Here is a 26,954-nt window from a genome sequence, read left to right as displayed (position 1 = left end):
TTTATGTTTGAAACTAGGATGTACAAAGGAATACAAATATGGTGTATTATGGTATGTAAAATTTTTGTATGTTCCATCAAAGGAAGGTTATTGCAGTGGTGCTTATAACAACTTGTTACAAAACTTCTGTTTTTTATAGTAGTTATCAATCTCTGAGATTATTTTAGTGAGTAAAAAGTAATTAATTCTAATATTGTGAAAAAAAAATATTTTGTATAACAGATTCCTGAGCAGAAAGCATATGGGGGTGAACAAGAAGGAAGTGTCATATTCAAAACCAGGATGCACTGAGTAAAGTACACACACATCACCGGAGAAAAGAGTACGCTAAAGAAACTGTACTGACTAGAAATTTGGGGTTGATATACTTGGAGAGAGTGATCCTAGCTAGTTTCAGAAACACCAAGGGAAACTAGCACTGTTGGTTTTTTTTTTGGTTGGTTGGTTGTTTTTTTTGTTTGTTTGTTTGTTTTGTTTTTTTGGATTATGTGTTTTGAGTAAACTGGCAAGAATTACGAAATGGTATATTATTCCTTAAAATAAGGATATCAGAAAGATATAAAATACAAACTTCCTTCTAAAGTGGCTTTCTTATATTTTTTGTATATTATTTTTCATATATAATTTGTCATATTATTTGTCTTATATTATTTGTCTTATTATATTTTATAATCTTAAAAACATAGGTAAGACACATCTGGAGTGCTGTCCAGTTCTGGTCTCCTCAGTACAAGAGAGACATGGATGTACCAGAGCTAGTCCCATGAAGGGCCACAAAGATGGAGGTTTTATCACCTTTCATATGAGGAGAGACTGTAGAAAAATGAGAGACTGAGCAGTGCCACTTGCTGCTCCCTGGGGAAAGTACGTTTCCTCCATGACTCACTGCTAGATTATAATACTTCCTGAATTCATAGAGTAACTTCTTGACCCAGCAACTGCAATGATTCAGTTACATCATATTATACAGCAGGAGGCTATATTGTACTACCCCTTTTTATGTGACATGGTTTTAAGATATCAACAGGATATGAAGTTCCAACACTTGCAGTATTTTCCAGTGTAAAACAGCTTCTATAGTAGATTGTCGTTGTTTTCTCAAGACAAATTGCAATAGCAATTCTGGATTTGTTGAACAGATTTTCATCTGAAATCCTAACTATCCTAAGGAGGAATAGCAAATTAATGCTTTTGTATTTCCAGGTCTCTGACTGTTGTACTGCTTTCAATCATTAGTCTTTGTTAACAGAAAGGTACAGTTCACATCAGTTTAAAAATTTACAGGAAAAAATTGCGATGAGGCAGGCTGATTCATATTGTGTTGCTTTGGTTATAGAACTTTTATTACCGAGTTAAGATCTTCCTAAAAAGTATGATAATCCATCAATGCCTTCAGTGGAATACAAAAAGTAATTAAACCTTGGAAGTCCGTGAAAATATCTGTACAATAAGTTAATCTTCCTGTTTAATAGTTGAGGAGGTTATATCAAAAAGGTAGTCTGCTCTAGGTGTGCCTGCTTGAGCAGAGGGGTTGGACCAGATGACCTCCAGAGGTCCCTTCAGTCCTCAGCCTTTCTGGGATTCTACGATTGATTTTGTTAGTTTCATAATGTCCCAAGAAGTTGAAAGACTAAACTGGAGTGGTATTCCAGTCTTGAAGAATCTAATACACAGCAAGATTAAAATTAGATAAGACAATTTGTAATATGATATTTAGTGGTTGCTATACCTCTTAATATTTACTTATCGTGTAACACAGAAGTTCTTTTACCATACCCCAAAGGAAAAACACTTGAATATGACTTGCTAAAATTGACCTTTACTTACACATAGTGACTTTTACATGGCAGTATTATGATAAACTGACTCTAGCTTCAGATTTATTACTCAACCCTGACCTTTGGTTATATTAGAATATTGCTTTCAACCAGACTAAATAATAATGTCTTTATGAATGTAAGGAACTGGCAGATCCGAGATGTCAATTGCCAGCTCAATTTTCCTTTCACCTGGGAGTACAGCATGTCATAGTGTTTTATTGATCTGAGAGCCATTAGAGTTCAGTGTTATAATTCTTCAGTTTTCCACGCAGTGCAGTATACTGCACAGTAAAAGAGATGAAGCGTGAACTGGAGCATGACTTCAGTTACGAATGGCCACAATTTGGAATGTCTGTTTCACCAGAAATAAATGTAATTATCTTGAAATTATTTTTCTTCCTAAATTGAGACTTTTAGTCAATTTTGTTAGAAAAGGTATTAAAGAATCTTCCCCAAAGTATCATTGTACCATATTTTTAATATATTCTGGAAACAAACTGTTTTTGAGATTTAAGTGCTTAATTTTGTTGTTATTAGAATGCTTAAAACAATTGCACTGTAGATCTACATTATGTTCCTTTTGAGTACAGTATAGTGAAATGTTTTGATTTCATGATAGGGTGTAATATTCAAAATGAAAGATGTCATATTAATGCAAAGAAACTTTTTGAGAACTTTTAAAAATAAATATCAGTGATGCTAATATATTTTGCTGATATGTTTTGATTAAAAAAAAAAATCAGTATCCACTGATACAAATGGTTTGAGTAGTCAGAAAGTTTTCAATCAGCTGTAGGTTAGAGGATAATAATGAATAAACACACCTGCTTGTCACTTCTGGTCATCAAACGTAAGAAGAATGATTCCAGTATAAGAATGTCTTTCAAAGTGATGCAGCAGCTTTGTGTGCAATTGCTTTTCAGATAGTGACGGAAATCAGTGGGATTTTTATTTTAGAAGAGACTAAGATTATAATCCTGTTGAAAATTACATTATTAAGATAATAATGAATTCACTTCTACATAAAGATTAAAGAGTTAGACTTGCTGTTATTGGTGTTGGTGCCAGGGTTATTCTGCATACTTGCCTCCTAGGAATTTTATCTGTGTTCATAAACTCATTAGTTGTTATTGAGTCTTAAAACAGCTATATCGTATGGTACAGTGCTGCTATATGGATGAAGAGCAGAGCAGAATATTTTTCCTTTCTAAGAGGTTCTGTATCTTTTCTATTGTAATGTTTTAATGGTTAATTTTCAGATTAAGCTATGTTGTCTCTATCCAAGTTATTTTAATGTATTACTGTTGACTGGAAATATAGTTAGTAAATGGGTAGGTATCCATAATATAGATATTTTAATGAGATGTTTTCTGGAAAACACGTTGAATTTTTTATTCTTCCTGTGACATTTAGTTAGTAGTAGAAAAAGAAATAAGAATTAGTATAGTACTAGTAGCTAGATTAGCTTTGTGCAGCTCTGAGGTTTAGTATTTCTTTTAATCTAAATACGTGTTGATATTTTAAAAACATTTTTAGACATTTAAAATTCCTAAATTTTAGGCACTTAACTATTTTAAGAGTACACTTTCTTTTTGTACTCATGATGAATAGAAATGTACGTTAAAACCTATCAGATCAGCCTAATAACGGAGGTGATAAGTGAAATAAAAACCATAAATATTGTCTTGCAAATAGCAATGTCTTCAAAATTCCCATTTGTACAATCTATTTTTGTGTCTATTATACTTGAAGATGTACATAAGTACTGCAAGTAATGTTTTACGCTTGCAAAGGTCATCTTTAAAACTCTCTGCTAGCCATTCCAGCATCTCGAGGTAGCTTCTTCAATCAATTTTCTTTAAAATCAGAACTGTTTGCAACAGATACAGGATTTCACTAGTTTGTTGGAGGCAACAAAGTTACCTATAAAATGTTCATGTTAAAGCAGAGGTGCTTTCTGCAAACAAATTCACTATATGACACTTAACAAGCAGCCATCTGTCAGCAAAAGGCTTATAGAAAAAAATCTCACCAACACTATTGCTGATTTAATTTGAATGATTGATCTGATGAAGCCAATACAGCAGAAGCAGTTCTTTACTGCAAGCACTCTAAACTTAATCTCACTTAAGGGAGTAGGGGAGGACGGGGGATAGAAAGCGGGAAAAAAATTGAATTTTTTTTCCATTTTCAGCTTTTTAGAAGACTCTGCATCTTATTTTACAAAACAAATACTTGTTCCTACTGTGCTGCAGGAAATAAAAACACAACTTCTCTCTAGAAATTACTGCTTAGCTTATTGCTATTTTATGAGCATTTCTTCCCCCGACTGAGAACATAGTTTAATTGCTCAATAAACTTGCAAGGTTTTAAGACGAAAAATCTACAGTAAAATTAAATGAGATTTAAAAAATGTATGCTAAACAATGTGTCAGTTCATTACTCTAGTTCTTGCGTCTTTGAGTGCTGAGAATTAGAGGGTCAGGTTCGTTAAAACTTATACTGACGTCAGATAAAGTTGAGGCAGCATTTTTACCTCACAGAAGATACTCAAATTTAGCAAAAATTATCAAAAATGTTGTGGAACTGATCGCTTCTGGGGATGTGAGCTCTTGATAAAAAGAAAAATACATGGGTTTTATAAGGCATTGTGATATTAGATGTAAATTGTTAATCATTCCACAGTCCTGGACAGGATTAAAACATATTGACAAGAGAAATATTGTGACCAGTTTTACAAACATTTGCTTTCTTATATATTTCATTGCCTGTTAAACATTTCATCTTGCATCACTAGAGTCTACAAGCACTTTCTTCTAATGCTAAAACCAAATGGACTTCATTATAATGAAAATAGCATACTTTATTATTTTTTGTTTTGCCATTAACCTTTGTAGCTTTCAATCTGTTAGTTGTCTTTGCCCTGCAGGTTGGAAAAGAAAGAATTCCATACTGATTGAGTAACAAGATAGACTCACCTATATTGAGTAACAAGATAGACTCACTGTCCCTGGCCTCATCTCTAACTACAGGGTCAGGACTTTCAGGTTTTAACACTGAGTCTTAGGCATACTTTTTGTAAGAGGAGTGTAAATCTTTATAAGAATATGCATAGCAGAATCACTTAATCTATCACAGTTCTCATGATCAATTATTAAGTTTAGATTCCATTTTGTTAGCACAGGGAAATTAATGGCCCAGTGTTGCAGCTCCTTAGCACAGAAGGTCTGTGGACTTGAATGGGAGTTCTCAAATTGAAGCTGAAAGATGAAAGTTTTCATTTTGGAGTGATCCTGATGCATTTTCTCCTAGGAAATCTTTCATTTTCTTATATGAAGAAGTTGTAGTTATTTATTTTTTCTAGCTACTTGAAGAGTCTTCAGGGGAAAAAAAATATTCCTTGTTTTGTTCTTAAATCTGGTACTTTTCATTAAAAACAGTCCTAATACCAGGACACATTACAAATATAGTATCATGTGAACATTTATGTTCTCTGCTTTGTTCTCTCTTAGATCCAAGGTTTTTATGTGTGTAACCTGTATATTCTCACCACAAGAGTAGTTGTTGCCAATAGTTTGTATGATTGACCATGCGTGTACTTTTCTTACCTTATGTTGCAACCAACAATATGTCTGTGTTGTAAAAAACTGGCTGTTTTTTGGGATGGATCTCCTACCCTTTCACCTGACAGTCAGGTTCCCTTTAACCAGCCCTAAAACATAATTCCAACTAGACCAAGGCAGAGCAATAACCCAAAGCTTTCTTCCTTTTTCTTTCTCCTCCAGGTTCTCCCTGATGATTGGCTGGCTCACTGCAGACAGCCTGAGAAGTTAAGAAATGTACTTTTGATCTTTTTGTAACATCAGTGAAATGGAATTAGCGGGAATAGTTTTAACTTCACAATTTGCTGGAAGACAAAGGTATGATCAAGCAGTGTAGGTCACACCTGGATGGATCTGGTTATGGGAGGACAGCCAACTGCCAAATTTCAAGGAGCATGTGCTGGCAGACTTGCAAACCTTGTGTCAGCTAACAAGCTGACTGAAAGCTATGATGATGTTTTTGCTTTGAGGCAATGAAAGACTCCTTCAGATCTATGCAGGCCAAATCCTTTCACTCTTTACTTAACAGCTGTTAGTTGGATCAAGAGCCTTTCCTAGCTCTCAATAATCTGTTCTACAAGAAGATGCAGTCTATGACTGCTGAAGTTGTAGACAGCTGTTGAATATCACTTCGTTTTCCATTTTATCTGACCTCAAGTGGGTCAAATATGTATTAGTGTGATTGTACTGCATGTACCTGGGTGGATATGTATACCTTCCTACACAGAACTTTTCTGAAGAAATTCTCTGTGATTCGTTGAATGAATTTGTCTTCTGTTTCATTAATGAGAATTTCTGTATCAAGTATTTTCGAAATAATCTTTGAATAGCTCATCATTCTACCAAGGACACTCTTTCACCTGCTTTTAAGCATTTTAATTTTTTAACCTGGAAAGCTTCACTGCAAAAGGTCAAAGCTGTGAGGAACCTAAGGCATTCTGGGAATTAACGTCTTCCATTCTGATAACGTTATAAAAGTAATGCACTTATCCTTTTTGGAGTAACATTGCAAATTTTGAAATTAATTGACTGATTTTCCCACTGGGTCATTTTAGGAAACAGACTCAGTGCTCAGTCTTGAAGCACTTTTTCCTGCTTTTTAGCACATAAATTATAATGATGTACTTTAGTATTTTTTTTGCATTTTAGGAAACAACAACCACCAATTGGAAGGAGCCCTGCTGCTCTTCAGGACATGCGGGAATTAGCAGACAGAAGTGGAAGAAACTTTTTTGTTTTCCTCTGACAGGACAACTAGACTGAAGCAGGGAAAGTATGGAAGAGGTATCTATCTTTATCCCAGAGCACTAAGGGAGATGACTCTTTATTCTTGGTGGTTTTGCTTTCTGTAATTAGAATATATTTCTCAGTCTGGATGCTTTCAAGTTGTAAGTGGCTTGGGATACACATAGCAAATTATTATGCTGCTGGTCTATATGAGAAGCTTTATGAGCCATTCTATATCCTGATTTGTTAAAGGAAAATAAAACAGCATGAAAAAAAAGGAGCTGAAAGGTACAAAAAACATTGTTGCTTTGTTTTTCCTATTTATGAAGCACTGAACTGTAGGTTATTCTAATGATATCTTGTATTAATTTTAACAAACTTGAAAATCTTGCTGACTAGTCTAACATATAGCTGCTTTTTCATTCTCAATTTCTCATCAGCCTTTAGCTTTCTGCTAGAGGCACCACATTTGTTATGTTAGTGTAAATAGCTAATTACAAGCAGTGATGAAATGAAACTCCACCACTGATAAAGCTGAGAGGCTTTTAAAAGCTTCATCCCACTCAGTTAAAAATAAAAGAATTGATTTAAATTAAAATACATGGATTGTGATCATACCGGGTTTATTAACACAAAACCCATTTTGGAGCTGCTTTCTAAATAGCTCCAATTTTGTTAGAAAATACTGTTTCCTAAAACTAGCATTTTCTGGTTCTTGCTTTATACTTACACACAAACAGTGGAATTTGTCTTCCAAAACTACCCAAGGGATTTGAAAAAAAAAAAATATATATATATATATATATATATATATAAATGCCTCTTCTCACAGATTGTTCTTTAACTAAAGGTTAAACTGTATAGCAGTTGAAACTCTGGTGATCCTGAGTTGTCTGTTGGAGGTGATCTTTAGCCTTTTGTAAGCAGAACTTCATTTTGCAAAGGCACAGGGGACGTTATAGAGTAGATAGGGTATGATGCCTGATGTGTTGTATTGGAGAGCTGAAGAAGACAATACTTACTACTGTGGGAACAGGGCACAGCAAGTTTCTCCTCTTCAGCTAAGTTTAGGAAATGGAAAATCACTAGTGGTTTATGTGGATCCTTAACCAGCAATTGCATTGACTGCTGCTACTACGTTTGCTTATGCCTAGCCTGAGTATAATTTACATATGGCCTGTAAAGCTCTTAATGCTTTCTTTGGTCATTTTTTCATATTTCATTATCCTGTGTGAAATTCATTCTGGGAGTAGAGGATCACATGAGAGTCAATGAGGTTGTCAAATTAAAACCTAAATGGGATGTGGATTAGGTGCTGGCCCTTCTCCAAAGACGAATTTTACCTTTTTCTGCACAAATTTCTGACTTTTCTTCCTTTGCGAGAGACCTCCTTTTTCTCTTCATCTCACCTTGATTTTTTTTTAGAAATTTATATATATATCTATATATCTGTATAGATATAGATATAAATGTTTTATTAAGGAGTGTGACAAGAATACTGACAAGAAAGTAATGTCTGTTATTTTTTATATCTTAGTGAGTTTGGTTAGGAAAAAAAGAAAAATAAGGAAATATACTGGCACTTCATAATACCTATTTGTAAATAATATCCTCTTTTTTTTTTTTTTTTTTTTTTTTTTTTTTTTTGTGCTGTGCCCATATCAGCATATGCCCTAGTGGAAGGTTACAAAAAATGCATATTGCAACCACAGGTATTTGCTACTATCCTGGCCTTCCTATGATTATTGATGAAAATAAGGGTAGTACCCTCTCTCAAATCTGCAGAAGTTAATATATTCTGCAGTAATGATTTTCTAAACATCAGGTTATAGAATTTGCTTTTAAAACCTGTTTAGCAATGTGTCATCAATAGCTGTGTTTTATAAGTGAATTCATTTGCTGTTTTCTCAACTAGCATTGTCACTTTTACAGATTTTTCAAACAAAGTTTGTAACCCAATATTTATGCAGACAGTAATTCAATTTTCTGTGTACTTCATGAAGGTCACATTTTCAAGGAGAGTCTAGGCAATTCAGGGATAAAATTCTGACACACATAAGAGCACAGGCTATCTTTATGACATTGTTTTGACAGAAGCAGAAATCAAGTATATTGGACGGAAGGGAAATTGTTGGGCTAAAGAAAAAATACTTTATTTGTGTGAAGGAAAGAGGAAAAGCAGTAAGCAGGCACAGTTTTCCTGGGATATTAAAAATAGTCCAGTGTTAGAACTATGTAAGCAAATGTCTACTGCAAGATGGGAATTGGAGGCATATGGCAAAGCTGTTGAATATCTTATTGCAGGAGTTGTAAACTGATTTCAATCTAGGTCAGTCACTCAGAAATCCCTCTTTAGAAATACTCTGCATATGGGCCAAATGTAACATTTTATTTTTGTTTGGTTTAAAATTAAATGGAAGAATTGTCTTGCATTTTTAAAGGACCTTTAAGAGGCAGAAAACATAAATGAAGTGCTTTATAGCAAGCTAAATAAATGAAAGTAGAACAGTGTTGTTTTCCGATTTCTTTTTTATGCTACAGCTTCGAAGTGCAGTTAACTGTACATTACACTGTTATAAATATGCTTCAACTGAAGAGGTGTTCAATTGGCTGTTAACACTTTAAATTAATCAATGTGTACCTCACAGTCAGCTGAAGCTCATTTTCGTGACTGTGAAGTGCCATCTTCATCTTCCTCTAGCACAACATATATACATGCTTTCCTCTGCAATATCTTTATAATAGCTCTAAAGTGATCTCCAGGGAGCATACTTGTCATGAGATAATTACTGTCCTGTACTATATGAAACTCTTGGCTGCTCTTCATGCTTCAGGATATCCCAGGAGAATAATCACTGTACCACAATGTCTTTTCTATTGTGATTTAATATCTCCTTGCAGTGATTGACAAATCAGTCAAGATAAATTCATTTTATCTTGTACCAGTAGTTTCCCAGCACAATTTAAAGTGGTAATGCTGCTCAGAAGAGTACAATCACCTTTCTTTCTGACATTACACTTCATCTACCTACATTTAAAATGCTGTGATACGTGACACCTGGCAAGCTCTTTCTTCTCAACCTCTTTCTATAATCAAACTTATGATTTCACTGAATGTTCCCCACCTGAAAATACACAAAGCATAGCTGCTGTTACAGTCTTTAGATCTTAATATACAGAGATGGCATTTAAATGCACAGCTGGAGAAGGAGCTGGCACTTGGGCAATTCACAGTATGGGTCCCATTGGGTTGCAGCTGCCAGGTCAGGTAGGCTTGTGCAAAGCTGATCCAGATCCCCAAATACAGGAACAAGTAAACCAGGAGGAACTGTGCAGGCTGACTTCACTGACCAGTGAAGAGAGTGGGTAATGTTGAGGAGACTCATGTGATTGTATTTCCTGGGAGAAATGTTCTGGTTTTCCTGGGCTGTCCAAGCAGTGGGATTTGCACCATGGTCAGACAAAAATTTGGGTATATGTCCTCTGCGGCTAAAACTGTTGGCAGCATGCCTCTCTCACTGAGCTTCAGGGCTGCACAGTGCAGCTTTTCACCTTGCTCCCCTCCCAGCCTCTGTGGCACTTAACTGCTGGAGCAGCCCCTTCCTTCGTGGGTACACACCCCACATCGCTTGGTAAGATACACTGACCTTCGGCAGGAAAAAGACCTGGTCATGGTATTTTGAAAGGAAAAGGGAACCAAGTCAGAAACAGATCTGAATGTGTTTTTTAATTGTCATATGAGGGATGACTGCTTCTTAAAGATAGGAGTTTGTGTGTGAATGCTTTTGTGATTGTACCTGCTTTTTTTTTATCCTTTTTTTTTTTTTTTTTTTTTAGTGCCTAAGTAAAGATGCAAGGAAGCATATGGAAGAAGGCTGGCAACCATTTAAATAATTGTATGATTTATTATGAGAGGAAAAGTAAAGTTTTATGTGAGAATTTCTGATTTGTCTTTCTCCAACTAAAAGGCAGAAAAGAGACAATATAACGATGATTCGTGATGCAGTTTATGATTTGCCTTTAAGATATTTATGAAACTATTATCTTTATTTCCCCTTTTTCTTCTCATATAATTTGATTTGTGGGAAAATTAATAGAAGAAATTACATACACAAAAGCTTAGCCCATAACTGCTGCATACTCAAATTGATAAATGCGAACCATACTCAGTGTGATATTTAACAGAAATGAAAATATGATGGTACTAAAGTTATATCTCTTTTTTTTTCTCTTCATTGCCTCTGCTATTAAATGAAAGGAAATCTGAATATTACGCATCTTGACAATGGACTCTTACATAGTGAAACAGCATTTAGCATTATTAAAATGTGAGTTATTTTTGCAATTGCAATTTTTTTCAACATTAAAACAGTGATTGATGTACATAATTTTCAGCTGATAAGTCACAGAAAATACAGTAACAGTAAATTTCTTAAAGCAATTAAGTTGTCTTTTGTTAACATTGAAATTACAGCCGAGGAATATTTATTAGGTTAATGCATGTATTTGTTGCATATATAATTGAGATTAAGGTAGAAATTAATCTAAACTGAATCAAAATGTATTTTTTTTTTACAGATAATATGCTCCTAATAATATGTCTGTTTTCTTGGACAGACAACAAGCAGCTGTGTTTCCTTGATGCAGAAGTGGAAACAAACAGCCAGAAAATTCAGCACAGAAATGAAGCTTTAAAAACAGAGGAAAGCCAGTCCAGCGCTTCTTTCTTTTGTACTGTGATGTTGTGGTTGCTCTGTTTTCCATGAATAAAATGTGAATAAGAACTTTTTCCTAGTGTACACTATGTTGATCTTTATATGTTGTAAGATCGTGAAGAAAGATCTAAGATGCTATGGTAACTCTGGTTTTAAGAGCCTAAGAAATCACTGAAAACACTTTTAGATTTGAATGAAACAAACCCTTCCTTAATCTTTAGCTAAAAGTATGTTGTTTTGTTTGTTTGTTTGTTTTTTGTTGTTTGTTTGTTTGTTTTTTCCATGAATAGGATCTATATTACCAAATATTGCCATACTATACATGGTCCACAGATCTCTGTATACCAAGCCATAAAGTGTTTTAAACAAAACAATAGAGCCTGTGCACAAAAACAGAAATGTGGTTGTCATCAGGTGCTTACAATACATATAAAATTATCTCTTTAGAATAAAATTTACCCATCTGCAGAAGAATGTGATGACTGCAGCCCATAATATAAGCATATTTCCCAAAATATGTTAGAGGCGTTATTTTCATCCAGCATTGTTGTCAGCAACAGAGTAATAGAATAATTTTTATTTTTGGTTTATGTCCAGAAGCCACATGCAGAAACATTAATTTATGTCCATCAAGTATTTTTCTCACTGTCAGCATTATGTCTGAAAAACACCACAGTGAAATTAGAAGAAAAAGAAGTCAGTCAACCATTTTTCATTATGTCCTTGCTATGAGTGAAGCTGTGTGTGCTGCAGAACATTATGCACTGCTGTCACTGCAGATTCTTCCAGGCTCCCACCTGACCCAGAGGCTGCAGCTCTGGACTAAAGCTCACAGACCTTCGGAGGGCATAGAGACTGCCCAACAGTGTCTCATACACTAGTTCCTAAGAGGACTGTAATGACACTTTTTCTACCCTTCTAAACTTTGAGAAGTTCAGAGCAGAGGAAGAGTGGATGAAAATGAGGGCAGTTACTCCCTTTTCCAGATGTTTTGTTTTTAATCAAGTCACATAGAAGAAAGGCAATAGGGAGAAATAAGAAAGGCTTTTTGCTTGTAGAGACCACAAAAATCTAAAGAAAAGCCTGGAAGAAACATTTGCATAAAACAAAGACAAGTTCAGGTAGGTTTGTGCAGGTGAAATAGTGCTATGGTGACATGCAGTAGCTCAGATAAAGGTGTCTTCCCAGATCACTTTAAAAGACAGACCTGTAGCAGGCCTTCCCATTGTCAAGAAAACACTTGCCTTACTTCAGTAGCGAATGTTCCATAGTTGGTACATTTTAAAGAAAAAAATTATTATGTGTGAAGACTGAATACACAGTATGTTGGACAAAATATATAATGAGCATCTCAGAAATTTTCATTATTTAAGAATGTCAGTATTACTGTCATAATCAATATCTCTTTATAGGTTATAAAATAGAGGCCTCTTGTACTTTTGGGACATCAGAATTCTTGGATTCCTATTATTAGAAGCCCAGTGAAGCATCAGATTCCAAAATATTTCTCTAACACAAAGGTAAATGTTGCTTGTTTAGGAATAAATCTTGGAGGGAAAATGTCATGTATGAAAGCAGTTAAAGTATATTTTCTTCTAAACCCTGTAGTTTTTTGAAGCTATTCAGATGTTATGTGATGATTTGTAAACTTTTCTAAGTTTTCTTAGAACACTTTCTAAAGAGTTTTTAAGCAAATAACAAGTCTGTTGTGTGGATACACACGAATGTTTGTTCTAGATAAATAGCATCACTGAAGACCTGCCAAGTGGATTTCTGGATCTCCAAATAGTAACATTTCACCCATGCATGCCATAACTAGTGTTTCACCCATTCACTGACTTTTAGCATGAAGACAAACAGAATTGAAGGGAAGGAAATACTGTGCTTTTCTGGGACTTCTGGTTTCTGTGATTTATTCCAAAAAATTCCAAAAGAATTTCCCTGGATAAAGTCAGACCCACAGGAGTTTTGCCGTTGTTCAATGGAATCAAACTTCTCACCAAACCATTGCCTGTAGTTCAATTATGTGGTGTCAGCAGCAGAAAAATAAAACAAAACAAACAAACAGCCTTTTCTTTTACATATGACTTGCTGAATCTTTGCTTTTCTGTAAAATAAGAGAAATATGCACACTTGAGCATCCAGCTGTTACTTTTGGCAAGCCTCCAGTATCACAGGTTATAGCATCCCAGGGTTACAAATTAACACCATCATACTGGGAAAGCGTTTTTTGTTTTGATTTGTTTTTGTTTTTTCATTCCAAGCTTCTGCAACTGTAGTGCAGCACTAAATTTTGTGTTTGTTCTCTTGTGGATGGCAGGACTGACCTTCAACCAAATATTTAAGCTGCACAGAGCCTGATGTGCACCACGCTGCATGATTCAATGGGAAGGAAGCATACCTCTATAGGAGGTCATCAAGAACCAAAGATAAAGCAGCACTCTGAGAGGAACAACAGCAGGACATTGTTCAAAATATTATCAAAGAAAGAAAACTGTTTTCTTAAAGGGCAGCACTCTCCTTTGCTGAGATAGTCTATTTGCATTGCAACACTTTTAGAATGTGTGTGGTTTACAATAGGATGTCATGTTACTTGGATAAAATGCTATGCACAAGAAGAGTTCTTATAATCTATTGTATGTTTTTAGGACTTGCCTGAATACCTGCCTGCCACAGTGAAGAATCCAAGCAGTTTAAAGAGAGAAAGTTCTCCAGCATCCTCACCTAAATAAAAAGTATCCCTTCAAAGAGATGGACACAGATAAGTATGAGAAGTATTTGTTGGAACTTGGACTACAGATGTTGTTTAGAATAGATGTGGTAACAGCACATTACAGAAAATACTTATTTTCAGCCTCTTTTTCATGAGAATGTATACCTGAAGGGAGCATTTAGGCTCTTGTTTGTAAAGGTCAGCAGCAAAATTTTAAAAGAAAGATACAAGACCTATATTTTTCTGTAAAACTTTGTGATTTATGGTAGAATAGCAGTGCTTTTACTAAGTTCCATTCAGTCTCCCTGAATTCCTCAAGTCCTACTTGAGCAAGTATATAAGTTAAATAATGTATTTCATAACAAACATCTAGCATGTGTTCATCTTCCTTTCGTGCTTCTCATGCAATTATACGCAACTTGAGATACATGTAGTCTGCCTTTGCTATATCAAAGTCTTCTGCTTTAATATTGCAGCAGTTACTTCAGATAAATACCAATATTTTTGAACAAAGACATGAGTGACAAAGAGGACGGTAGAATTCACAGGAGCAGCACAACCTTCCTCATGGTCAGTGACCGGGCACACTCCCTCTGGCTTTGCATTAGCACAAGTCCATGTGCCTAGGAAAGTAGCTGGTGGGCAGGATAATTGCACCTGTTTTAATTAGATCTTTAGGCAACTGTCAATTCCAGAAGTCTGCTCCCTTGAAAGTAAGGGAATATGTTTCTTTTCCCTATAGTTAATGAGTCACATGGTCTGAACTTGGGTAGACCTGTGCGGTGTCAAGAGTTGGACTTGATGATCCTTAAGGGTCCCTTCCAACTCAGGATATTCTATGATTCTATGATCCTATATAGTTCTATATTTGTTTCTATATTGTTCTATATTTGTTATAGTTCTATACCTGTTAAATGTTCTAAGGACTTTAGAGGTAACAACGTTATGTTGTGTATTATTTTTTTCTTTTTTTTTTTTGGTGAAGCTACACAGATCTCTCATATATGCTTACATACACATAAATATTTATACACGTATGCACATACTCATACACAAGTGAAATCAAATTTATAATATATTTTAAGTGTAGGTAATGCTATTAATATTAAAAAAAATCATAAAACTTCTAAAATAGTACATTTTGATACTCATACACACACTGTACATTACACTGTATATACACATTTGGATACAGAACAACATTGCAGTGTTTTTTAAATAAGAGTTGCATGCGCTATGATTATAGCACTCAAATATATAACATTAGGACTATTTGAAAGCAAAGGAATGTTATAAGATATACATGATGAGAATAAAGATTACATAAAACTAGCCTTCTAAGTAAGTAACAGACATGGCACTGGCAAATGTCAACATAAATAATGATTATCATGTGTAAATTAATATCTAAATGATATTATAGAGTAGCTATGCCATGAACCTTGTACTTTGGCTGAATATTATGTAACCTCTCCTGCAAGCTTTGCCCAATTTGTTTGCACTGCTCTAAGTTTTAATGTTTAATATGAGTAAACCAACTTTAAATGATGTCATGTGCATAGTTGCAGCCATAATAGCTGTCTAGTTCAAAGAAAAAAAAAAAAAGTCCTCTCTCTTGAAGACAAACACTTTACAACTTCAAAATTTAGCTAAAAATACATGAGATGAACATTTAATCTTCTGTCAAAGTGCTATAACATTACAAATGTAGCCATAGTAGTTGTATTGGAATGAACCTACTGACTGAAGCAACAATCTGTCACTTCTGTAATTCATCTCTGATGGTGGCCAGTCATAGGCAATGTATATAGAAATTAAAACTAGAGTAGAGGCATGATTCTTTAATACTTCAGGTTTTTTAACAATCAATAATTTATGTTTTATTACATTATTTTTTCCCCATCATATACACTAGCCTTTGATGGTTTTTCTTTCATCACTTGTTTACTCATTTCTTAACCCATTTTGACTGCTGAAAAACACCAGAGCAAGGTTATATAACTTAATTATTGCTTTTTTTTTTTTTTTTTTTTTTAAATCTGTGTCTGTCTAAGTGTGTGCCATCTAATTCAGGCATTTTGATTGGAAAAAGTAAAAGTAAAGTAGATAGAATTTTCACTTCATTCAGAGCTTTCATATACTTATAGCTCTCTAGCATATACTTTCTGAGCCTTCCCTGTTTCAAGATGAATAATATATAACTACCTATAGCTTCTTATATAGAAACTACTCTGTGGTAAACCTCATCACCCTTTTCTCTATATACCTTCTTTATTTTTTTGGTGTTTTTGTTTTGTTTTGTTTTGTTTTGTTTTGGAGGTGGGATTTCAAGTCTGTATTACAGAATTTATCAATTTTCTTTGCATGGTGTTGCAGAACAACCAAGGTATCTGTAGGAAGATGAAATTCCACCAATGATCTTCATTTCTTCCAGTAGTAAAGCTGATTTAAAGGATAACTACATACTTAATGTGTTGGCAATTTCACATTGAAATATTGATCAAATATCACCTGATCTGTGTGATTTATTAGTATTCAATTTATCTGTTTTTGGAAATGATCTATTAGTGTCTCTAAATGAAATGATTCTATGGACTTCTGTCCTATAAAGAAAGGCTAAGCTTTCCTTAGGCTTTTCTGCTATGAACTTTAAAAATGTTTAAATTTGCTGTGATGGTTTTTTCTTCCTGCAGCATCCCTTTTTATACCTACAGAATCTTTCAAGGGATTGCAAGGCCATACAGCTCTTTGGTAGATGCCATGCTTACAATAAGTCTGTAAAATCAGTTACAGTTTTGGGGGTCTTTACTAGTCCTCATATCCTTATCTTGCTTTGGTAATGGTTTCATATTTATGTTATAAAAGGTAATACATTTCATGGTCATGATATAATACTGACTTCTATGTCCTTAATGTGTTTTTGCTGTGAGAGCTTCCTGTTTCATTTAATTGTGATACATCCTATGAATAAGATGGCCCTTTTTTCAGAGGGGGACTTCTAGATGTACTTTTGCTATGATGTTATTTTGATTATGATTGGCTAGTGTGGTGTCTTTAGATTATTTAGATTATTTGTGTGCTCTATTTCAACCTTTCTGCTGCTCTTTGTATCCCTCCTCCTCCCCCCCCCCCCCCCCCCTTTTTGTGTTTGTATATCCCACTTTGGGATATAAATGTTTTGTCTTTGTGTTTTTATATCCCATGGCTAATTGAAGGTAAGCAATAATATTAATGTTGATTGTCTTTTCTTCTCTAAGGATATAGGTCAGTTACAAAGCCAGTATTTGATTGTGGTATTCTGAACCAAGTCCTGTCCTTGTTCAGAACTAAATTAGTTTTGTGTGTGTGTTGTGTGTTTTTTTTTTTTTTGTTTTTTTTTTTTCCTGTTGTTGTGAGTTCTGCAATGAGTTGCTTCAAAAAGCAGTCATATATGGTATCAAAAACTTATACTTTACATTATATACCATATGAGATTTACCCACTGTGGACTATCTTCTCATTTGTGGCTTAATGGACTACTCTTGGAACAAGATATCCATGAATCATAATTGAACTTTTCTTCTGACCTGAAAATAGATCAAACAAACTTCTGATCTTATTTATGCATATACAATGAATTGTATTTACTATTAAAATGGATCTCAGAGTTACTTTGAGAAACTTAATTTCAAAAGGGCCATGGAAAATTTAGTCCACAGATAAGGAATGGAAAGAAAGCAGTATTTAATCTGGGAAGTAAGCAAGGTCTTCCATAAATTGCAGAAGCTGATATCAAGAGATGTTTAAAGATCAAAGCTAATTTCTCCAGAGAGTGAATACAGCCCATAGAGAAACTGTGGAGTCCCAGAAGAGAAGAAATAAAGTTGCCAACAGAAGAGAAGAAAATATTGTTAAACTTAGTGATTACTGAGTTACATAGGACTCAATAACTCAAAAGGCTCCCCACTCTGATCCCCCAAACTGCATGAAAGTTGTTTTTACATGGAGAACAGAGAGCTGGATATCGTGCTTTAATTTAGACTTCTGTCTTTTGGTTCAGGTGGATTTTGTAATCTTACGTGACAACTAAATCAAGGTTTCAAGAGAAATGGAAGAACTATTTCCCAAGTTAATAAGGTGTGTCTCCATTTTGCTGAGTCTGTACGCTCGCTACATACTAGGTTTGTACTTACCGTTTTGAAATGTTTTCCCTCTTTGAAATGGCAAATGTACCCATGGCACTTCATATGAGTGTAAATGCTAAACTGAAGTACTAGCTATGAATTGCCTATCTGTGTCATTTGTAAATTACTTCTAATAATTCATACAAGGAAACAAACTGTGTTACGTTGAAGGTCTTTGCTCTCTGTCTCAGCAAGTTCAGCTCTGCAGAAATTAGTTAAGTTGTCTAGTTGTATTCCTTCACTCAGAGCAAATCTCTTTATACCTCCAGTGGAGAAAGGTCTTCAGCATCTAATTCTTGCAGTCCAGATCTCCAAGACTCTGTAAGAATACTCTGTAAGTTCCTGTAGCAGTTCAGTGTAGCTTCCCTTTCTGGCCCATATTCCTAGAATGAGCAGCTGAAGTTTGGGAAATAGTGTGGCATAAATGAACAAGGAAGAGATGGAAATTATATCATGTCATTCTGTTTTACGGTGCAGCATTAAGTGCATGTTTGGTATGAAAACATGATGGCATTTCTGTGAGAACTCCGCAGAAATGAAGTAAGTATTTTTCGGGTTTTCTTTTGTGTTAACATACTTCTACCTCAGCAACCTCTTGGTGCCCCACTGAAGGCAATGTTACTGCATAACATGTGCGTACCATAATACCCCCAAAGAATACAAGCAGGCTGGGTCCACCTAGTGAAGTTGTCTCTTTTAAAGCTGGTATCAGATCTTACAGTTCCTTTATGTACCCGTCAGCCTTAGTCATTAATGACTACTCAAGTGTTTACAGTGAATTATAAAGAATTTACAGGATTATTGTGAGAGAGAAAAAAACAAACACACACACACACAAACAGGTTCCGTCCCCAGAAATGCTGACAATCTCTTAATATATAATATAGAAAGACCAGTATCAGTGCTTTATGATCCGTATCAAAGAAAGATTTTGATGTCGCTGATATTTTAGTACAGCTGCATAACAAGAAACAGTCAAAAGAATAAAACTGCATGGCTGAGATTCAAATATGCTCATAAAGCACAGTGTTTGGATGCTCGGTGAGCTTTGTAGCCCCAATAACTCTCACTTGTGTCACATCAGAAGCCTCAGGCACTCTTGTCCTAACATGGCATCTTGTTAGCAAGCAAAAGACTCCAGCAGCAACAAAAGCTTAGGGCATCTCTGCCTAACTGCCCGTGAACTCCAGTTTCCCCAGAATTCTGCCTAACAGGAGACTTGGTTACTAATTTAATTTGTAGAAGAACAAAACTCTGGCAAATTAAAAGCAGCAAACACTCAAGTGATTTGATGCAAAGCAGAATAAATGAATAACTGCTTTAAATGAATCATATTCCATTAATTTCACATAACAGCAAAAGTTGGATTTTTATTTTTTTTTTCTATTTTGAGTGAAGTTGCATTTGCAAATATCCATTATTGGAGCCATTGATAGCAGAGACAGTTTATAGACAAGACTTGATTACATAATCATTTTGATTCAAAAGTTGCCATTTAAGCAGTGTCATAGATGTCAGGGGACAATCAAGTCATCATTGCCTTATTCAAAAATTGCTTCAGAATTCACAAGAGAAATTAATTTAGAAAACAGTAGTAAGATTTTCATGCTAGCATTGTTGCCACGCAATTATGAAGAATGAGAAATACTTCTCACAGGTATGCCTTGTAATCTAGTGAAATAATTGCTCAAACATATAAGATGGGCACACTCAAAAAGTATATTTTGCCATTTTGTTACCATTGCCCATTTACAAGGTGTTGTAACAAGTCCTACCTTCAGTAAAAGAAATTAAACAGGTGAAAAACTGAAAAGAGTTGTCTGTTCTAAATTTCAGACATACAGAAGAATTTGAAACTCCAAAATGTCTTGACCTATTTTGCAGGATCAGAGCTAAAGCAACATTTCTCAACAATTCTCAAAATAGCTACGTTCCCTACAAATATAAAAATATAGAAGAAATGAGGACTTCCTACTAGCTGATAGAATGCTAGATATCTAATGCTAGATAGAATGAAACTGTTCTCTTAGCATTGGCATACTGTACTCTTATTAATTCTTCATACATTTGTTCTCCACCATTCTACAGTTTTTCTCCATGATCTCTGTCACCCTTCTATAAACTAAATAAAACTGATTTGTCAGTTTTTCACATAGATATCTCTACTTTTGGTGCTCAGCATCATTCATTCTTTCTTTCCCTCTCCCCTCCTAAAAGTCTTTCTTTATGTTAAAGCTGTGCTAAAGTTTATTCCTCTCCTGACTTTGCACACAGTTTCTGTATTAATCTTTACTCACCTCAACAGTGCCACTATAATCTACTGCTTAATTCACATTAATAATCCCAATGACTTCATCTAGTACCTTTTGCAGGACTGAATGCCAAATATGCATCTTTAATCACATGCCTGATGAGTCCATTTGGCATTCAGTGCTGCAAAAGGAATGGGATGAAGTCATTGGGATTATTAATGTAAGTTAAATATGTAAGTATTTTCTGGACCAAAAGTTAGTTACACTGTTCCTCATAGTCAATGAAGATAAATAAAGTTAATTGTGAGTATTATATAATTTCTAAAAGCCACGTAAGCAAAAAACAAGTTTTCTCATTGGAAGCTGTATTTGTGTTCTGTAGTGTTTTTTGGTGTGTGTGTGTTTTGTTTTTTTTTTCTAAAATACAAAAGCAACTACAGAGTTGCATGCTATTAATAACACTTTAGAAGTGTAACTTGCTGATACTTGCATGAAAAATATTGAGACATATAGTGACATTTTCTTGTCATTGAGGATGTTTAACTGGTAGAAACACTGATGTACTTTCTATGTACTTTAATTACGAAAATATGCACCTACTACCTAGAAATAAGTAGTGGGTTTTCTGCAGAATGACTTGAGCACTGGAGTCTCACAGGACTCTGTATTAACACATGTTATTTAATTTGCTCTTAAATAACCTGGAAAGAGAGGTGAATATGTAAGAGGAAAAGGGTTGCTAATAAACCAAAATTATGAGAGTACTGTAAAGAAAAGGACCAACTGTGAGTAATTATAAAAGGACAAAAAAATCCACACTGACTGCATGATAACATGGCTGATGAAATTAATGTTATGTAATGTAAAGTAATAGGAAGAAAATATTTGAACTTTATGTATGCAATGATGAGTTCTGAGCTGACTATTATTACTCAGGAATGAGATTACAGGAATGCTACAGATAAAGCTATCCACATTACAGTAATTGCGTTCTAAGAAAGCAGCATTTAAATTAGAAAGAGCAGAGAAACAAACAGGAAAAGTCATTCTGATGCTCTCTGAAACTATGGGATCCCATTGTTTTGAAAAATTAAATGTCCCTCAAAAGAGAGACGATATCATTTCCAATTCACTCACAGGTCTGTGGGGCACAGAGTAGCCACAGAATGACCCTCCAGTCCCATGAGTCCTACTGCTTGTGTATCATTTTCTGCCTCAGTTCTTCTCCAGCTCCTTAAAGGTCATTTAGTTCATTGGTGAAGATTTTCTAAGGTCCCTACGATAGGCAATCACAGTATGATAAAGAGTCCTTATGAATGATGTAGGTATAACAGTGTTTAGTAAGTGATACATTGCAACCTCTCAGCCATCTTTTTCTGCTTTTATTTTCTGTGCTTTTAAGTGCTACCCCAGATGACAGTGGAACTAGTCTGACACTTGCTCAGCAGCAGTTAACAACAGGCTTAAAAAAGCTTTTATAGCACTGTTTATATCTAGCTGCAACAACATTCAGATTTTTCATGTAAATTGGAACTCTTCTTTTTTTTTTCTTCCCTTTCTTCTTGAACTCATATTCAAATAGTTAAGCTGAATATTTTTTTCATTCTTGATGTAGAAATATTTTTGAGGTCTGGAAAGGTCAAACAGCTCACAGTGTGTACTATTTTTACAGGTTAATTGGCACTAAAAGAAATGATCATCAAGCTTGGAATGTCATAACAGGGATGTCCTCAGACTGTGAAGAACCTGTCCAAGGGAAGGAGCTAGGTAAGTGACAAAGGAGAAATATATTTCCTATCCTCAGCCATTTGTGCCTTTCCTAAGCAAAAAAGAGAGACAAGAAAGTAGTTCTCATAATTCAGAAGTTCTGTGCAGTATGAACCACTAGAGCATTAAAAACCACAGTGAAGATCCTTAGGGTAAAAGGAGATAATCGAAGGAACTAATTTACTCAGGCCAACTAAGGTATCACTTGGTAACCAACAGTTTCTTCCTTCACTTGTGAAATGCACTGTTTCAATTCACCATGCTTTAGTTTTAAAAATCTGGTGTTTGATCATTTCTGCTGCTAGGCTGAAGCTGATGGGAAAATTATGTTTTTATTTGTGAGCTAAAATGAATTAGTTTGATCGTAAAGTGTGGTGTGCTCTGGAGATGTAGGAGATGGGCATGGATCATTTAATGCCGTTGCCTGAGCTCTAGTGCCAGTAAGATGGTAGTCTTACTGGCCCTAGGGCTGAGTAGCCATGGGATCAGGAGCAATGGGATTTTCAGATATGGCTAATCCTATTTACTCTTGTTAAAATACAAGAACAAAGCAGTAATATTTGATGGATTCTAATCCTCAATATATTTGTCTTGATAATCATTATCCACCAGAGGGAGCTGCCCTAGAAATATTAAAAATGGTTTTCTACTGGGAGTTTTGTCTTCAGGATTGAATTCTTCCTCACTTGAGCCTACGAGAATAGGACTGGAAAGCCTGTGTTTTGGAAGCATGCTCACTGAACTGACATAAAATATAAATATTAATGCATGCAGTATGCCTTTTTTATAACCATATGTCATGCTTTTATCCTTTTTACAAACAACTTTCAATCCTGGGGTTCATGAGAAAAACCAATGTGCACTGCTCTGTGCCAGTCTGAGGGCATGATTATTAAGAAATGATATTAATGGAAATGGCCTCTGTCAGTAAAATGGACTAAGCTCACTTCGGAAACCTATCTGGTCTTTACCAGTTCTATATTTCAGATGATCCCTTAGGTACAAAAGTGCACTGGCACATTAAGTTATAGAATTAAGGGAATGTGAATTCCACCTCTAAAGCATCCCTATAATGTAAAGTAAATACAGAAGTTCAAACTTGTTCAAAATTAGTTGAACAAGTGACTTCTGAACCCTAAGTATTTTCTTTTCTAAAAACTAGTTCAGATTGTGTAAAAGCAGTTGGATCTTTCAGTATTAGACTAATATGATCTGTTATTTTACTTGTGTGGTATCTGTTTAAAAAACAACAACAACAACAAAAACACATTAAAATTAGTTATAGTTAAATATTTTTCATAAGAATAATCCTATCAATCCTGAAAATTAGATATACGTATCATACATTATAGCTGTTCACATCTTCACCAAATATTCCCAAATCAACACTTTTAACAGCAAATTAATAGCAATGTAGGTCAATTCTTCAGTTTCTAAATTCCAGCTGTTTGTCTCAGTCATCATTTGGACTTTTTTTTCTAAATAGTTTAGCTACTTTTCCCATTGAAAGCAAAAAGTATGTAAGGTAATATAACTTTTTACTTCCTACTTTCAGTGAACTACATATATAGCAAACTGGAGTGAAAATGAAAATCTATTTTAATTTAAAATTATACACCAAAAAGAAAGTAACTGGATGCATTGTACTCTATCTAGTTTATTTGTTTCAAACAACATTCTCACAAAAAATATAATTACTTATCTCTATAGCATTCTGAGAAGGGAGAGAAGCAAAAACACTTGGAGAGTACCTTAATAGCCAAGGACTACTTTTTTTTTTCTCCCTCCCTTCTTTCCTTCCTCCCTTCTTTCCTTCCTTCCTTCCTTCCTTCCTTCCTTTCTTTCTTTCTTTTTTTTTTTTTTTTTCTGAAATTCTGAAGCTGTAGCACCTTTATTTTCAAAGGCTGTAGAAACTGGTAATACACCAGTGTTTGGATGCTTTGTTATCTACAGAAAATCAATATATTTTTGCAAGCAACTGCTCAGTCTGATCAATTGTTCTTCAATATTCTGCTCCTAAGTCTGTGGATGTGTTTTTAATCTCCTGATCTCAAGTTCAAGACAGATTTCTGAATCAACTGGCAAGCTGCATCTTTTTGAAAAGCTACAGGGGGCTGAAGCAAGATGCATGTACAGGTTCCAATGAGCTTAAATCTCAGTGATCAGCAGCATGCCTGGGGCTGTGGTGAAAAATTAAGGTGGATTTGCTGCCTTAGAAGCCAATAAAGGCAAGTTTGCTACATGCTACAGCTACTGGCAAGGGAGAGCATCTCTTCAGCACCTGCTGTATTTCAGGCTCCATTGAGCTGCTTCTGGGCAACTCATCTGATAGCCCTGAAGGAGAGTTTAAATTTGAGTGAATTCCAAAGAAAAATCAAACAAATGTTTCATGCCTTGAAGCACTAGAGAGAAAGAAATGTTATACGTTGCATAAAGCATTAGCTAATACACATTTGTAGATGTTTTACATAATTTTATAGGTTAGTCTTTTGTTTAACTTTGAAAAGGGATGCCAGTAAGCCTGAGTAGAGCCTTTGGAGTAGATAGAGGCACTTTAGGTAGAGTGTGATGGAGTTTGTCCTATGAGTACCCTTCCTAGGAGTCCCTTTTTGGGTCTGGATGCCATTGTTAACATAGACATTTATGAGTGATTAAAGAGTGTTACTATTATTTGTAGTACTGTTATAATCTCCACTTTAACTCTCTTTTGTACCTTGATTCATTGTGTATAAATTCTTTGTACGGCTTCCATATTTGGAAAGACCATCAAAACTTGTGCTTTGAAGTTCAAAATATATTAAAGTACTTTAGCACAGGTGAGCTATTAGATCTGCCATCATTACGCCCTTCTTAAATTGGGACTGGTTGTCCCAGCGTCACACCAGATAATCGGTGAAGTATTTCATTGCTGCCTTAGGCTTTGTACAAAAATTATCCTTTAATTTAATTTCAGTACTATCAGCTCATAAAATGGTAATTTTACAGACAGCAATTTCATGTTTTAGACATGAATTGTGATGTTTTTATATTACTTGGTTTCCTGTCTTTTTCTACATTCAAAAGCATAGAGAAAACTTCATAAAAATAAATAGATTTTTTTTTTTCATTCTGCCTGAACTAACTGTAAGGGCTGCTGAGGCACCTAGTGCAGAAAGATATGTAAGGAAAAGGAAACTTCATTTTCCAATTAATTTATTTTCAATAGAGATACCTTTTCTTTGAGTGTGGTTAGAGCTGAATTTAGAAGTAAAGAAGTATTGCAAGAATCTAAAAACCTCTGGAAAGAAGCTTTCCAGTAACTATGGAGGAAATGAAGAGACACTGAAAGCACTGAAATATTAAAAGATGTGAAGTTATTTTCTTTTCTTAGCACAGAGAAAAGCTGTAGGTGCTTCAGAGAGGTATAAAGGCTTGAATGGAAAGGAACATCTTCAGACGGAGGTTGTCCAGTCAATATATTCTCCAAGGGAAATTACAAAGTGATTAACAACATGAAGCAGACCCAGGGCATGCAGCCAGGGATTTATCTCCTCTAGTAAGCAAAACATGAGAAGCAGCTACTGCAATGGTATTATTCAAAGTTTCACGGAATGCATGTGCTATTGGAGCATTTAGTCTGACCTCTATAGTTACAGATCCTTATGTTTTCCCAAGATACCACGTACGGAATCCAAAAATATTCCTGGATAAAGCATGTCTTCCAGAAAAGAATCAGGTGAGTCCCCTCATCCTATTAGTAACATATTGCAGCAGTTAATCGCATCCATTGTTGACAATTCATGCATTTTCTCATTTGAGTTTGTGTGATTTTAGACTTTCTGTGTCTCTTTCTTAATCCTTCCTTTTTGAAGTGTCATGCATGGTGTTTTCTCCCTGTCTCTCTTAGACATTACTTGAATTACTGCTACAGCTGGTGGTGGCAGAAGAAAAAAAAAAAAAAAAGTAGCTTGTAAGGTTGTAAGGTCTGTCACCATAAGGAGTTACTATGCCCTGTCTGTCAGAAAATGTACCTAATTACTACCAACATGTCTGATCCTGTAATACTTAAAGCTTCCAACTTTCTATAAGCCTATTCCAACTTGCATTTTCAACAATGCCTTTAACATCATCATATAAATGTATGATAAAAATATATAGCCCATATAAAGATATGGGATATATCCCATAGTTTTTATGTTAATATTGACGTATTTTCTATTTCCCTCTTGCAGTTTTGTTATTACTGTTAGGTACTGTACTCACATTGCCCAGGATGTACTTTCAGATGTAATCCTTATGTTGATAAGGAACCGTTATCTGATGATTCTTGCTCTGTCACAGCTACCTTATTTTTAAAGAATTTTCAAATATCTTTTGAAATCTTTCTCTTTAAACATTGTTTTCTAACCTGTTTTAGTTAGATTTTCAGTAAAATCACTCTTTTGGAAAATTATGTGTTATTGTAATTCTTAATAGTTGGGACTGTGCTCTTTTACTTTATGTAAAAATGGACAGGCTGCATTTTTGCTGTTGCTCTGTAAGCTCCAAAACAATATTCAGTTCCATTATTGATTAATCTTTATTCAACATAATGATGTACAAATTAAATTAGAATTGCATTTAAAAGCAGTGCATTTGAGCCCAAAAGTTATCTACTGCATTTAGCATTGCTATTATTCTACAATTTGGTATCTTGTATATGCTAATCAAATTGTA

The 26,954-nt window shown here is 34.8% G+C and overlaps 2 long non-coding RNA genes across 8 annotated transcripts in view; both read left to right on the top strand.

The window, feature by feature from the left end:
• Nucleotides 1-11,437, top strand: part of LOC106019500 (uncharacterized) — a 76,602-nt gene extending 65,165 nt beyond the window's left edge. For 3 of the 7 annotated variants that reach the window (XR_002405603.4, XR_011809021.1, XR_011809022.1), the window contains 5 exons: nucleotides 687-785; nucleotides 5,606-5,740; nucleotides 6,572-6,706; nucleotides 10,908-10,977; nucleotides 11,267-11,437. This is a non-coding gene — a long non-coding RNA (uncharacterized lncRNA). Of the gene's footprint in view, nucleotides 1-686; nucleotides 786-5,605; nucleotides 5,741-6,571; nucleotides 6,707-10,907; nucleotides 10,978-11,227 lie in introns of all 7 variants that reach the window. The other 4 variants (XR_011809025.1, XR_011809024.1, XR_002405601.4 and 1 more) reach the window with 2 other exon arrangements.
• A 6,004-nt stretch (nucleotides 11,438-17,441) lies between these two features.
• On the top strand, nucleotides 17,442-26,680 carry LOC119716958 (uncharacterized). Its single transcript, XR_005265829.2, has 3 exons — nucleotides 17,442-18,193; nucleotides 22,165-22,259; nucleotides 25,914-26,680. It is a non-coding gene; the product is annotated as an uncharacterized lncRNA (long non-coding RNA).
• The last annotated feature ends 274 nt before the right edge of the window (nucleotides 26,681-26,954 follow it).

The sequence above is a fragment of the Anas platyrhynchos genome, chromosome 4 (genome assembly GCF_047663525.1).
Source record: "Anas platyrhynchos isolate ZD024472 breed Pekin duck chromosome 4, IASCAAS_PekinDuck_T2T, whole genome shotgun sequence".
In the NCBI taxonomy this organism is placed as follows: Eukaryota; Metazoa; Chordata; class Aves; order Anseriformes; family Anatidae; genus Anas; species Anas platyrhynchos.
This window is presented reverse-complemented; position numbering and strand designations above follow the sequence as displayed.